The following is an 11,762-nucleotide window of genomic DNA, read 5'->3' on the forward strand; positions in this document are numbered from 1 at the left end:
GTCTTCTATTGCTACTGTTGAAGAGTGCATTTTCTTTTATCAACAGTAATCTTGCTTTATGTGAAAAAAAATCTGAGCTGAGACAATAACAGTAACATTTACCACTAAGTAAACTTTTAAAGTACTGGAATTGCAAGAAGTACCCACAGTAAGTATGCAATTATGCAGGAAATGGCTACCATTGCAGTCTGGCACACAGATTACAGATAGTATATAACAATTTAGGAATGCAGTTTTGAGGATACAACGGTATGTTCATTTGCCCTAAAGTGTTGGAAATGATTGAGATGACTGACATTGTGTCATTTAAGAGATTGCGTTATACATTTGTGCTTTAAAGTAAGTAATCTCACTATGTTTTGACAATAAGCATCCTCTCCCAGATAATAAACTCTTCCCTTGTTAAGCAAAGCATGGAGATTTCCTCAACACCAGGACTTGTGGCTAAACCTTCTAGGCCATATCTGTCTCCACCATCTGTGTGAGCCAAGCTGCATTTGGCCACCACACAATCCCATTCCGACCGAAGAGACAGAACAGGATGTCTGGTTGTGTTTTACAGAATCACTGCCGTTTGCCTCGACTTCTGCATCTGCACTGCAAATGTAGCAGTTTGCCTTCACTATCCCATTGCATGTTCTAAACACTTAACAGGCCAAGCATTGAAATAAAAAACTGCCTGGAGATGATTTTTATTTCCGTTCATTTGTGACCTGCCTCCCAAAAGCAAACAATCAAGATCAAACATTTAATTTCCCATCTTATCTTTTTGCAGCATTGGTGGATGTTAGTTGATCCTTTGGCAGCGAGCTGCAACTGTTCCCAACGGGAGGTCCATCCTGTCTGAGTCTGCTCACTGGCATCAGGAGCAGCTGCAGGGAGGACAGAGGAAGGTCACAACCCAAATGAGGCTGAACGTCCAGAAACCAGGGAGCGCTGCCCCTGGTGTTTCAAGGTCGAGATAGATACACAAATCTCTACAAAGGAAGAATAGAGCTGAGTGAGAGCTCATTAAGCTGTTGGTTATGGCACAAAAGACTTTGAAATCCAATGTTACAAAGCCGCAGTCTATTTCTGTCATTTTGGATACCAACTCTGAGCTACTTAATATGCTGATGTGTACTGGCATCTTAAGTGCTGAAGGATTTAGTCCACGGCCTTCACTTTAATCAACTTTATAACACAATCAGGGAATGTATCTCAAACAAGTCAAATACAATCATTGCCATCAATCACTGTTGCGTCAATCTTGAGTTATTGTGTCGCATTTCCATTTCCAAAAGTGAAAACAATAAGCTATTTTGTGCTGATGCATGATTCTACTTTCCTCCATTGTATCTGGAAATGTGCATCCAAAGCCTTTAGTAGTGAGGGACAGTATATATAATGAGTGAACACAATGCCCATTATTTCACTAATGGAAAAATGTGCAAAACAATGGTCAGCAGACTATTCATGAATGCAAGAGTGACACAGGACCTAAATGTCAATAACTGCGGTATATAGGAGTCACGGTCATGACTGGGTAATGAAGTTTATTGCAAGAAAGAGAAATGTTCAAGATTAAAGGATTAGCAGTTATTGCATTAAGCCTCTCAGCTTAGTCCAGTTCAACACTTTATGAACAAAATGGGAAGTTTTAGATACCAAGTGTTTCACTGATGAGACAAGTTTAAGCAAGTTGGTGCAATTTTCGACTGGATTTGAATTCTGAGCAACTCTTCCCCTCTTTTCTTTGGATGGGGGGGGAGAAGTAGCGCTTGATTGCCAGATTTCCTCGAATTTTTAAATGTTTTAAGGCTTTCCAAATCGATTTCATTATATATCTGCCAGTAAACGGAGAAACATTTTTTTTCTCCACTCGCCTGTTTTCTATCTCAATGAAGCAACACCAGACCCCCCACATCTTGTTTTATTCACCCCATCTGCTCTGCCTGCATGCTCCAATTGGGATAAATTTGATCAATACTTGTCCTTTTGAAACAAGGCTCATATTGTATACAAAACAAGCTAATTTCAACATGTTTGGGTTTAGCTCGTTCTGATGATGTTCAACTGATCGGCGTACAAGAAGGCTATGAACAGAGTGTGATAGTGTGCTGTCCCAATTACACCATAGCTTGTAGTGCTCATATTGCCTGTTTTCCCCTTCTCTCCTTGAGTCCACGTGATTAAGCGATTCAGTTGGGATGCAGGCTGTAAGTGTTTGTTGTGTGTGTGTGTGTGTGTGGTGGTGGTGGGGGGGGGGGGGGGGGATTGCGTCAGCAGCACACTTCAGGCCACCAAAAGGCAGTTTTCAACAGGCAGTTTGGATCAGCCAACAAACTTGCGCAACAAACACACATTTTGTGGCTGAAGCAATGCCTCGCATGCAACAGAATTTGAGCATCCAGATGTTTTCCACCAAAGCTGGTTGTTATCAAGCGTATTATATGGGACAGACATGAACACAAACTGATGCTATCTTTTTTTATTTAGCATACACTTTGCATATGTTGTCTGTGAATGTGTTTCCTGTTGTGTTCGAATCAGGGTGTGAAGTTTGCAAATGTCTATTTTCCGACTGATAAGAGACTGCACTATCATGCGAAATGTGTTCCAAAGATGCCTGTGCAACTCTCTGTTCTGTTTATATATTTTGTTTTCGAAATAAAAGCGATCAGCCAGAAAATATTCAAGTTGTTGATTTCTTGGAGAGAGACTCAGCATGCTGCGGGCTACATTTGTTAAAATTCCCCTATGTACGCTGATTGCAAGAGAAGACACGTAGCATTAAATCAAGCATCTAACATATAATCATGTTTTTTTTTTTGAGCTTCAAAGAAAGTGCCAGCAGTTAATACTTAAGCAGAGGATCGACCCAGGTAATTATCACAGAGCGACTTCAAAAAACAGTTCTAAGACTTAAAACGCAAACACACAAACACTTTGGCATTATGACTGTGTTTCCGTGAGAGAAGAAAGGCTTTAATCAGCAAATGGAAAATTTCACACCATTGTCCCGAGGAAGACAGCTGAGCAGCAGTAGAAGGTCTCTCTGAACATTTTCCTCATCAATGTCCTGCTGGCAGATTTTTCCTTCTAGCTATCTTGGTTTTGCCTTTATTCCCTTATTATTAATAGAATAGATATGTTTTCAGAAACATGCTGATTTAGCAGATTCACATAATGTGCTGCGTCATAATTGCCATTCTCTCCTCTCTTAGGTTGCTGCTTACCCCACAGTTGAGGTGAAATGTTCATTTGTTTGTGATCTGTTGTATATTATAGGTACTCATCTAGCAACAACCAATGATGGGCAAAGCAACCACACGAGAAACCGTCTAGTTCTAGCTCTATATCACTCACTCTCCTTTAGTCTCAGATAACACACTGAAAAAAAAACCACAAAAAACATGCACAAAACGCATACAATAGTAAAAAGTATCGTCAGTTATGTGTAATTAAAAAGAAATGAACAGCGGGAAGGGTTTAGAAGGGAAAACAAAGACAGTCAGAAAAGTGTTTTAAAGTATTCCTGTGTAATAATCAACCATTCAATTTTAAACTCTGTAGGAGTTCAGGCCAGCTGTACAGGAGCACAGGGTTCAAAAGCTGTCTTTTCTTTATCGAGTGTGAGCTGTTATTGTGTGGCCGTTAATGAGGATTGACTTTCCGGTGTAACAGACAGTTCAGGTATATGAAGGCAGCTTATCAATACAAAAGCAGGTACTTCACTTTACTGAGGTCAAACACGAGAGCAACAGCCAACACTCAAGGGCTTTGCATGAATAACCAAGAAACACCAAGGGTTTCGGTTTGTTGATTTCACCTTTATTTGAATTTGAAAGGCTATCCTCATTGCATTTCTGGCACCAAAAAGCATGAAATTACCAAACAGAATTGAACGCATGCTTCAGAAGTGACTTGTGAATGGGGCTGTGGCCTTCTGGGATCTTTCTGAAGCTTTCTCTCTGTCTTTTTGTTCTCAGAAGGCCAAAGTGCCAACAATTTTTCTCTGCAGTCAGCGGCACATTTGTTGTGTTCTTCAAAGCAAATGATCAAGAAGAATGTACCATTGTTTCATCAATCTCAGCAGCAGAAGCCTCAATACTGTATGATCTGTATAAAACAAAACGTCAAGTGCACAGTACAGATGCACCATTCTGTTTGTATATCATTTATCAGTGTTAGTCTGATTTTGTATTTATGGGGAAAATAATATTTATACTAATCCTGTTGGACACATACACTGAAGACTATTGGCCCTCGATGGCACATGATTTGATGCTGCAGGTTTACAGTAAACGTGTCAAAACTCTGCACACCCAAACATTTCAGTCCGACCCATCAGACATCTGCTGAGGTCGATGCTGGGGGTTAGCTTTTGCTGGAAATGTGCTGAAGTCATCAGACTGCATATAGATGAATCATGCTGTAAAGGTGTAATCATCCCGCCATAACAGGTGTGTGAAAAGTCCCTCTAATCCCCAACTTTTCAGCCCGGCATCTTGAAAGCTGAGCCAAACTCTTTGTGAACAAAAGAAGCAGTTGCTGCATGCGGATGCCATCTTTTCCCTTGAATGATTTAAATTTACATTTAAACTGTAATAAGGCTCAAAACACAATACAAAGGGGACATTGAAGTTATGTGGAAAAGGTTTTCACCATTTAGCTATCAGGGTGCCCCAAACACTGATGTTGAACAAAAGTGTTGCATTATTCAGGGGTTTGGTTTCTAGATACACTTCTTCAATCTGGCATTTAGCTGCCCCGTACAGGGACATTAGCCAAAATTGCTACCATGGTTCACTGTGATTTGACATCCATTGTAACTTTTAAGGTTTCTGCCACAACACAGGAAAACATTGACCTCATCAATAAGGACTCCTGTGCTGTGACTGGGGCAAATGAGGTGAGAAGTATCCGAATCTGTCTGTGATTTGTTCTCGATCTTTGTGATTGTGGCAAAAGTTTCCTTAAGCTCACGACGTTAGACTCCAAGCTTACAGGGTTTGGGTTTTTACCCCCAAGAGCTTTTGCAATTGTTGCACATGATTATTGTGCACCTCCTTCAGCATAAACAAATGTTTTTAAGTGGTTTTATCAATTTCTAGATCTCTCCAATCCATTTTTCAGTTGAGCTTTTAGTGTGTGTCCTGCTGCTTGGCCAGGTTTCGGAAATGATTTTATCCATGCAATTCTTTCGACATGGTGACTAGTACAGCCTTGCAGCACCTTTTGTGACACGTAGACACAATACATCTTCATATCCAGCCATTTTATTTTATTACGAGTCGAAAATGGGGGAATTCCTCGCCGAAATTCTCGGTAACCTTGACTTTTTTTCACTTGAGGAATGAACACCCAATTCCTCAAAAAATGATCTCATTATGGCAAGTATGGAATTGTGTTTTCACACTGACTCATCTATCTCACAGGATGAATTCTCATTAGGGTGGAGAAAACCAATTCTCTCTTGCTTAATAGCAATATTTTTTTCCTTCTCTGCCTGCTGGCTGCTGTGGATCCTTCAGCTTGATCCTTATTTCTCTCCGCCTGGTAACTCAATGGAGCTGCCGGCGATGACGAAGAAAAGCCTGTCATCCCTATAATCTCATGCTGACTTGCAGTATATCAGTACCAGGCCCAGACACAGTTTCACCCATCTCTTACCTGCAAAAGAATGTGGAAAGCTGCTCATTAACAGTATCATTTCCAGTGCTAGTGATATTGGTGCAATAATTAAAAATTCCAAAGCTTTTGTATGATTTGTATGGTAATGCATGGAGATATGAAGGTCTTCCTTTATCATTCCATTATTCCAGCCCGTGGAAGGGTTAAATACTCTTCTCTGGAGCTTTCCATGCTCCTGTGTGAACCTGTAGAGCAGATGAGAAGCAGAGTGTATGTCAGGGAGGTATGTGTGTGCACACACCCCAATGAAGGGGAGTGTATGTGCAGACACCTTCAACCTCCTGTCTCCTGTCTGTATTACCTCAGAGGAAGTACCAGCAGCCTAAAAGTCATACTCTGTATTAGCATAGATTTTATTCTTGAGGAGAGACACACATACCACCGCAGCCATGGGGAAGCAGGTAAGATCTGATAAAGAAACACTTAGTGGCATCGGGTTAAGGGTTTCGAGTTTAGCGAGCGCCTGTGTTTTAAATTTGGTTTCTGTTGCTCAGAATAGCAATGCTAATTGTCTCAGAGTGAGCAGTGGGACACTTGAGGGAACTACTATCACCAAAAAGGTGACCGTGATGGTCTAAATCTTTACGTCTAAGGTTTCTGCTAAATTGCCATCTTGAAATAGACAGTATTAAGTGAACCAACACACTGCAGGCTAGCACAGTCAGGAATACATTAGAGACACACATGCATGGATGCACAAGAGTGAACAATCGGGCTTGTAGGAGAAGAAGCACTGCACTTTATGTGTTTTGTCAGTGAGAATTTTAATTTAGAGGTGAGCCGGAAATGTTGCCATAACAAGTTCAGTCTTGTGTGCACATGCATCACATCTGCTGACAGTTGCATATACTCATATCAGCTTCCTCATTAAACAACTCCTGGCAAATTATTGAACCGGCAACATTTTTTTCTACTTTCTGTGCACAGAAAAAATAAGAGCTAAAGAGCTAAAGCAATGGCATGTTGTTCTAAGAGAGAACAGAATGTGTAATTGTGCCAAATAACTGTGGATAGGGAACTCTGGTAAATTCGTTTTGGTTTTCAGTACTTTCCCTCATGCAAGCATCTGGTTCTGCTATTGCTCCTAACCGCCCTCCTTCCCTCTGCTTTAAGAGACTCAAAGTAGAGCATTCTTTCTTGGTATCAAGCTTTTGTGCCTCGGTATTGAATTATCATTGTTCAACCATCCTTTTATAATATTACAAACTGGACGGGGAAGACACTGCATTTGAAATGTGTTATCATTTCTTTCAGTGCTTTGAATGTGTGGAGATCTATTTTACTCTCATTACAAAGCTCTGATTCATCAATCTTCATGCAAAATGTTAACACAACTGTCTCCATCAGCAGTGCCAGCTCTACCAGCAGCTGTGAGTTCTCTGGACCTGCTTGTTGTGACAGGGAGAGAGCTGGTTCAGTCTCATTGTCAGAGCCAATGAGTGTGGATGGACATGAGCCGTATTAGTGTGTGTGTGTATGTGTGTATATGGACTCACCGCACTGTACAGATGAAGAATATTCTTTTTATCAGCGATACGCCTGTGGGAAAAGTAAATGTTTAATCCATTTCAAACTCCAGAGAATGTGCGTCACAGGCCAAGATTGAGGAATGTGTTCTGGGCTGTCTTGAAGGAATGCTTTGTTGACATGCGAAGTGAGGATAGCCACTCTAAGCCAAGGCTCACAGCAAAAGCAGAAAACTGATCAGTTTGACTGCGTCTTAACCTTTGGAGCATCTGAAACACAGCAGAGACAGGCCTCTTGTATCTACGGGCATTAAACACTGGTGGTTATCAGTGATCGAGCTAACTGTGACAACTCTGTCAAAAGTGTCTTATCCCGAGCAAGATAGCGTTTTTGAAAACATCCCTTAGTCCGGATGCAGCAGACCCAGATCCTAACAGCTGGGCTCAGCCTTTGGCTCTGACAGTCTCCTTGGACACATGAACACAGCACACCAAAGCAGATGTTCAGCCCTCCTCCAGCATTTCCTGGTGTAGGAGTGTAGTGTAGTCTCTTACTGAAGGATGGAGGAACAGCTCAGGAGTTGAAGGAAAGCTTTATAACGTCCTTTACGTGAGATCAGTTGTGTCTTTAAATGCTAGTGCGTCTTGTAAAAAAATAGCTATTCATATATCGGGGCTGAGCTTTAGGTGGAGTCAGCAGTTGGGAGAGTGATTGAATGCTTTACTTACGCCATATCTGATAAGATAGGTTTAGTGTTGTTGAAGGGCGATTCTTGATAAAGACCTGATACTAGTTTTTTTTTACTGTAGATCCCTCAGAAGCTGGAAGCAATTACAGAATGCAGCAGGCGTTCACCGCACCCTTTTAGAAGGATTCATTTCTTCAGGAAAAAATAAAGTCCAAGACTTTCAGGCAACAAGGCTGTGGTGTGGACTAAACTTAACACATGACCATTCTTTCCAAAAACTCCTCCACTGTTTTATTTCAGTGAGAAAACACCAGACAGAGGAGTGTTTCATTGTGTTGCTTTTAGTCAAAAAGTATAACTGGTTTTTGTGGTGAATGAAGTTTTCTTTGGTCTTCATTGTCAAAAATCTTGACAAAACAGCTGATGTTGAACGATTCCTACAGCTTCAGATGCACAGCAGGCTGTAATGTTATATCAATGTCTTTGCTCCTGAAGCAGACATCCCTATTGGGTATTTATAAAGCCCTCTTATCTAATCTAATCTGAACTATCAAAATGTACATCTCCATTAAAAAAAATGTTACGGTGAAATAGTGCGCCTGCTTTAAACTAATTCAATCATGCAGTTAAATCTTTTATTTGTTTACTACACCATATTAGAGAGGAGGACTACGTGGACATTTGATTTGGTTGTTGGCGAAATCATGAACACAGCACCAATAAAACCGCAGCACACTCAAAGGAAAAGAATCAATTCCAGGTCAATGCTCACAAGAGCCCTGTATGTTCTGCCAGCTAATCATAAACCACATCAAATGCATGCAGACGTTGACCGAAGTGATGAGCACACACAGCAGACATTTTATACACTCATGCACAGCTGTGTGATAAATAGCTTTAATAATTAAAAGGGGGGAGACTTTTCTCTTAAATTGCACCAAATAACACTTCTGTTGAAGGTTAAAGATAAATTCCAGGATGTCGTAATTGGCTTTGTGGTGACGTGTTCATTTATTTGCTTAATGTTTGGATTGATTGTGTGTGTCGCTTAGTTATGGGCAGTACGTCTTGGGAATGAAAGCAATTAAAATCTTGAACCTTTGCCATGGTGAGGACAGACTACTTTTTCATCTTATTGTTTACTGGCAAAAGGAGGGGTGGCTGTTTTGGACTGTCCTAGTTAGTGAAACAATCCTTGATGCTTAGATCGGCGTTCAAAAAGACAATCTCGATGCCAAAGCATGCATGTGCTAACTCAACCAGGCTTTAATAGTTTCCAAAGGCTCAACGGCTAAACACAACATGATAAAGATAATCAGTTTTGTGTTTGTATGTGGTCTATGATCTGATGAGCGCCGTTTAGTGAGCAGCAGACTGCAACGTTTATTGTGAGGATGTATGGAGCTGCGTATTGAATGCAACCATGCAGCAGAGCCCTGGAGACTGATCCCATCTGTTCGGGGGCCTGGTGGTGCAGTCAGAAACTCATCAAAATGGTCTCCCCAAGGTTCACGCACCCCCCTTTGTCTCTCCATTTGCTACATCTTTGTCCTTTTTTGCTGAGAGGGGGGAGCCAGGGGCAAGAGCTCAACCCTGGAGAGGACGGGGGGGGGGGGGGGGGGGGGGGGGCCTTGATGGACCAGTGCATTAATGGAGAGACAATATCCATGAAATGACCCAGTGGAAGTGACGCTTCCTGGGCATGTTTTACGCTCGCATGAGCACACGGCTGGGGCTGGGGCAGGGTGGGGATGTCTAGCAATGAGGGAGGGGTTGTTGAGAGAGACGAGCCAGGATGCTACTGTATGTTTTGTTTAGTCTTCCACCCATGTGCTACTGAACTAGAATGCTGAGCTGTCAGTGGGAGTTGCATCTTCTTGCTGTGTTTTAGAGGATCACACTGGACAACAGCGCGTAAGTAGGGCTAACTGCCTTCTTGTTTGGCTACTGAATTGAATGGAAAAGTTGTGATGATTTGCTTCAGTGAGAAATTCTGATGATGTTGTTTGGACCATATCCTCCTGCTGATTAAATATGACTCTCATCCAGCATAAAACTGTTTCCTCGTGTTTTGTTTTCTGTTGAAGGCATTTTAAGATTGCATGCATATTTCAGGATTCCTTTGTTTAGTGCAAAATGAGTTTGCACTTGCTAGTGGATGAGCACCAAGGGAAAGCACAACCTTCTAACACCATGATGTATATACGTATACACAGTAGATTACAAAGGTCTGCTACCCTCCTCCCTGAGAGAAACCCTGTTTCTTTTTTACCCATCAAAGTTTATGTAACATAACAAAAACAAATTTCACAGCCTATTTTGTTTGAACTTCTTATCTGCTCCTTCAGGAAGGGTTTTCCGGCCCTTTTTAGTTCTTTGTCCAATTAATACATCTTGATGTGCCAACCACCACCAAGAGACCTGCCTCAGGCAGCAAATGGCCTTATTTAGTGGGGATGAATATTCATTTGTTTTGAATAATTATTTTGACAGTGCTGTTACTTATTGATAAGGGAATATGATGTACAGTATTATCCAGCATATTTTCTGGAAGTCATTTTTGAAGGATTACACAGGGAACTTTACAATTTAGATTGTTACTTATACAAATACATAAACAATTGTTGTTGTCAGTTTCACAACCTCTGGACTGGATTTGAATTGTGGCTTTGAGTTGTATTGAATGCTATGGCTATGATGGAAAAACTGTTGAGAAAACAGCCAGTTTCTCTTTTGGCAAAGTTGATATGTTATGACATAGTAGAAGTCACATATTTAAATTCAAACAATATCAAATTTGTTTTGATTTGTGGAAGTTAAACTGCCAATGAGGCACATGAATAAACTGAATGTTTTTCTCCCGTTTTCTGGACTGGAAGCCACAGAAACTGTGCGTTAGCCTGGATCACGGACCAGATTGTGTTTCCAGCGGTTGAAGTGGGAACAGTTTCTTAAACCGCCGGCCAGACAAGTTTTCTTTCTCGGAATGGTTAAAACAGAAACAGACATTTTTCCACTTTATGTATATTGGAGTTCAGAAAAGGGGAGTGACTTTGAATTGACCCTGCAGAGGTAGAACTGTTTTCACCTTTAAAATGGCCTCAAATGTCAGTGTGACTCCACAGTCCAAGTAAATGTCATGAGTTTTATGGCATTTTATTGCACTGAAATGAATCTTAGTGTGAGAGACGGAAGAGGCAAAGTCATTATTACAAAGTCAATTTCAATGTGTGGCCTTGGGCAGTGGCAATAACGCTCTCTTGTATATTTTCTTGCTGTTGTAATTCACTGGAGACGGTGGCATACAACTGAGGAGGGATGTGGGAATAGTGTAGAATTGCTTTGCGTGTGTTTTACTTAGGAAATGGATGTGTGCTGTGCTGTTTACAAATCCATTAGTGTGTGGGTAATGTGTGCAGAATGAGTGGAAGTCATGCTTAATTTGTCTATTGTCTCTCCTTACTTGTCAGCCTCAAGAGTTTAGTTGTGGTCACTGGGAGCAGAGTGACCCGTCTCAGGTATTGTTAACAGTGTCTTTACACATTTCTTTTCCATACAAAATGCAGCGGACTTTTAGATTGGCATGGGATGCTGGAAAGGAACTGGAGATTGACAGACAGCAGTAGGCTTGACTGAGAAACAAACAAGCTGTGAAGAGAGAGCCGAGGGTTTGCCAATGAAAAGATTAGAGTGGCATTTGGCTGGAGCTCCGAGATGCATCGTTGCTCTTGCCACACCGCCATAGCAACTGAAGCATTATGCTGTACCCTCCCCCCCCCCCCCCCCACTGAGTATCCAGATTGTACCAAAGAGTCATTTAAAGATCTTTTGACTCCTCATGTCGACCCCAGCATTTAGCTAGCTAGCTGCGCACAACTTAAATGACATTTTCATGAATTCAGCTGTGTTAAATAGACATTTTGCCATGTCA

Source organism: Anarhichas minor, unplaced genomic scaffold (assembly GCF_050575085.1).
Source record: "Anarhichas minor isolate MPS153535 unplaced genomic scaffold, ASM5057508v1 ptg000004l, whole genome shotgun sequence".
NCBI lineage: Eukaryota > Metazoa > Chordata > Actinopteri > Perciformes > Anarhichadidae > Anarhichas > Anarhichas minor.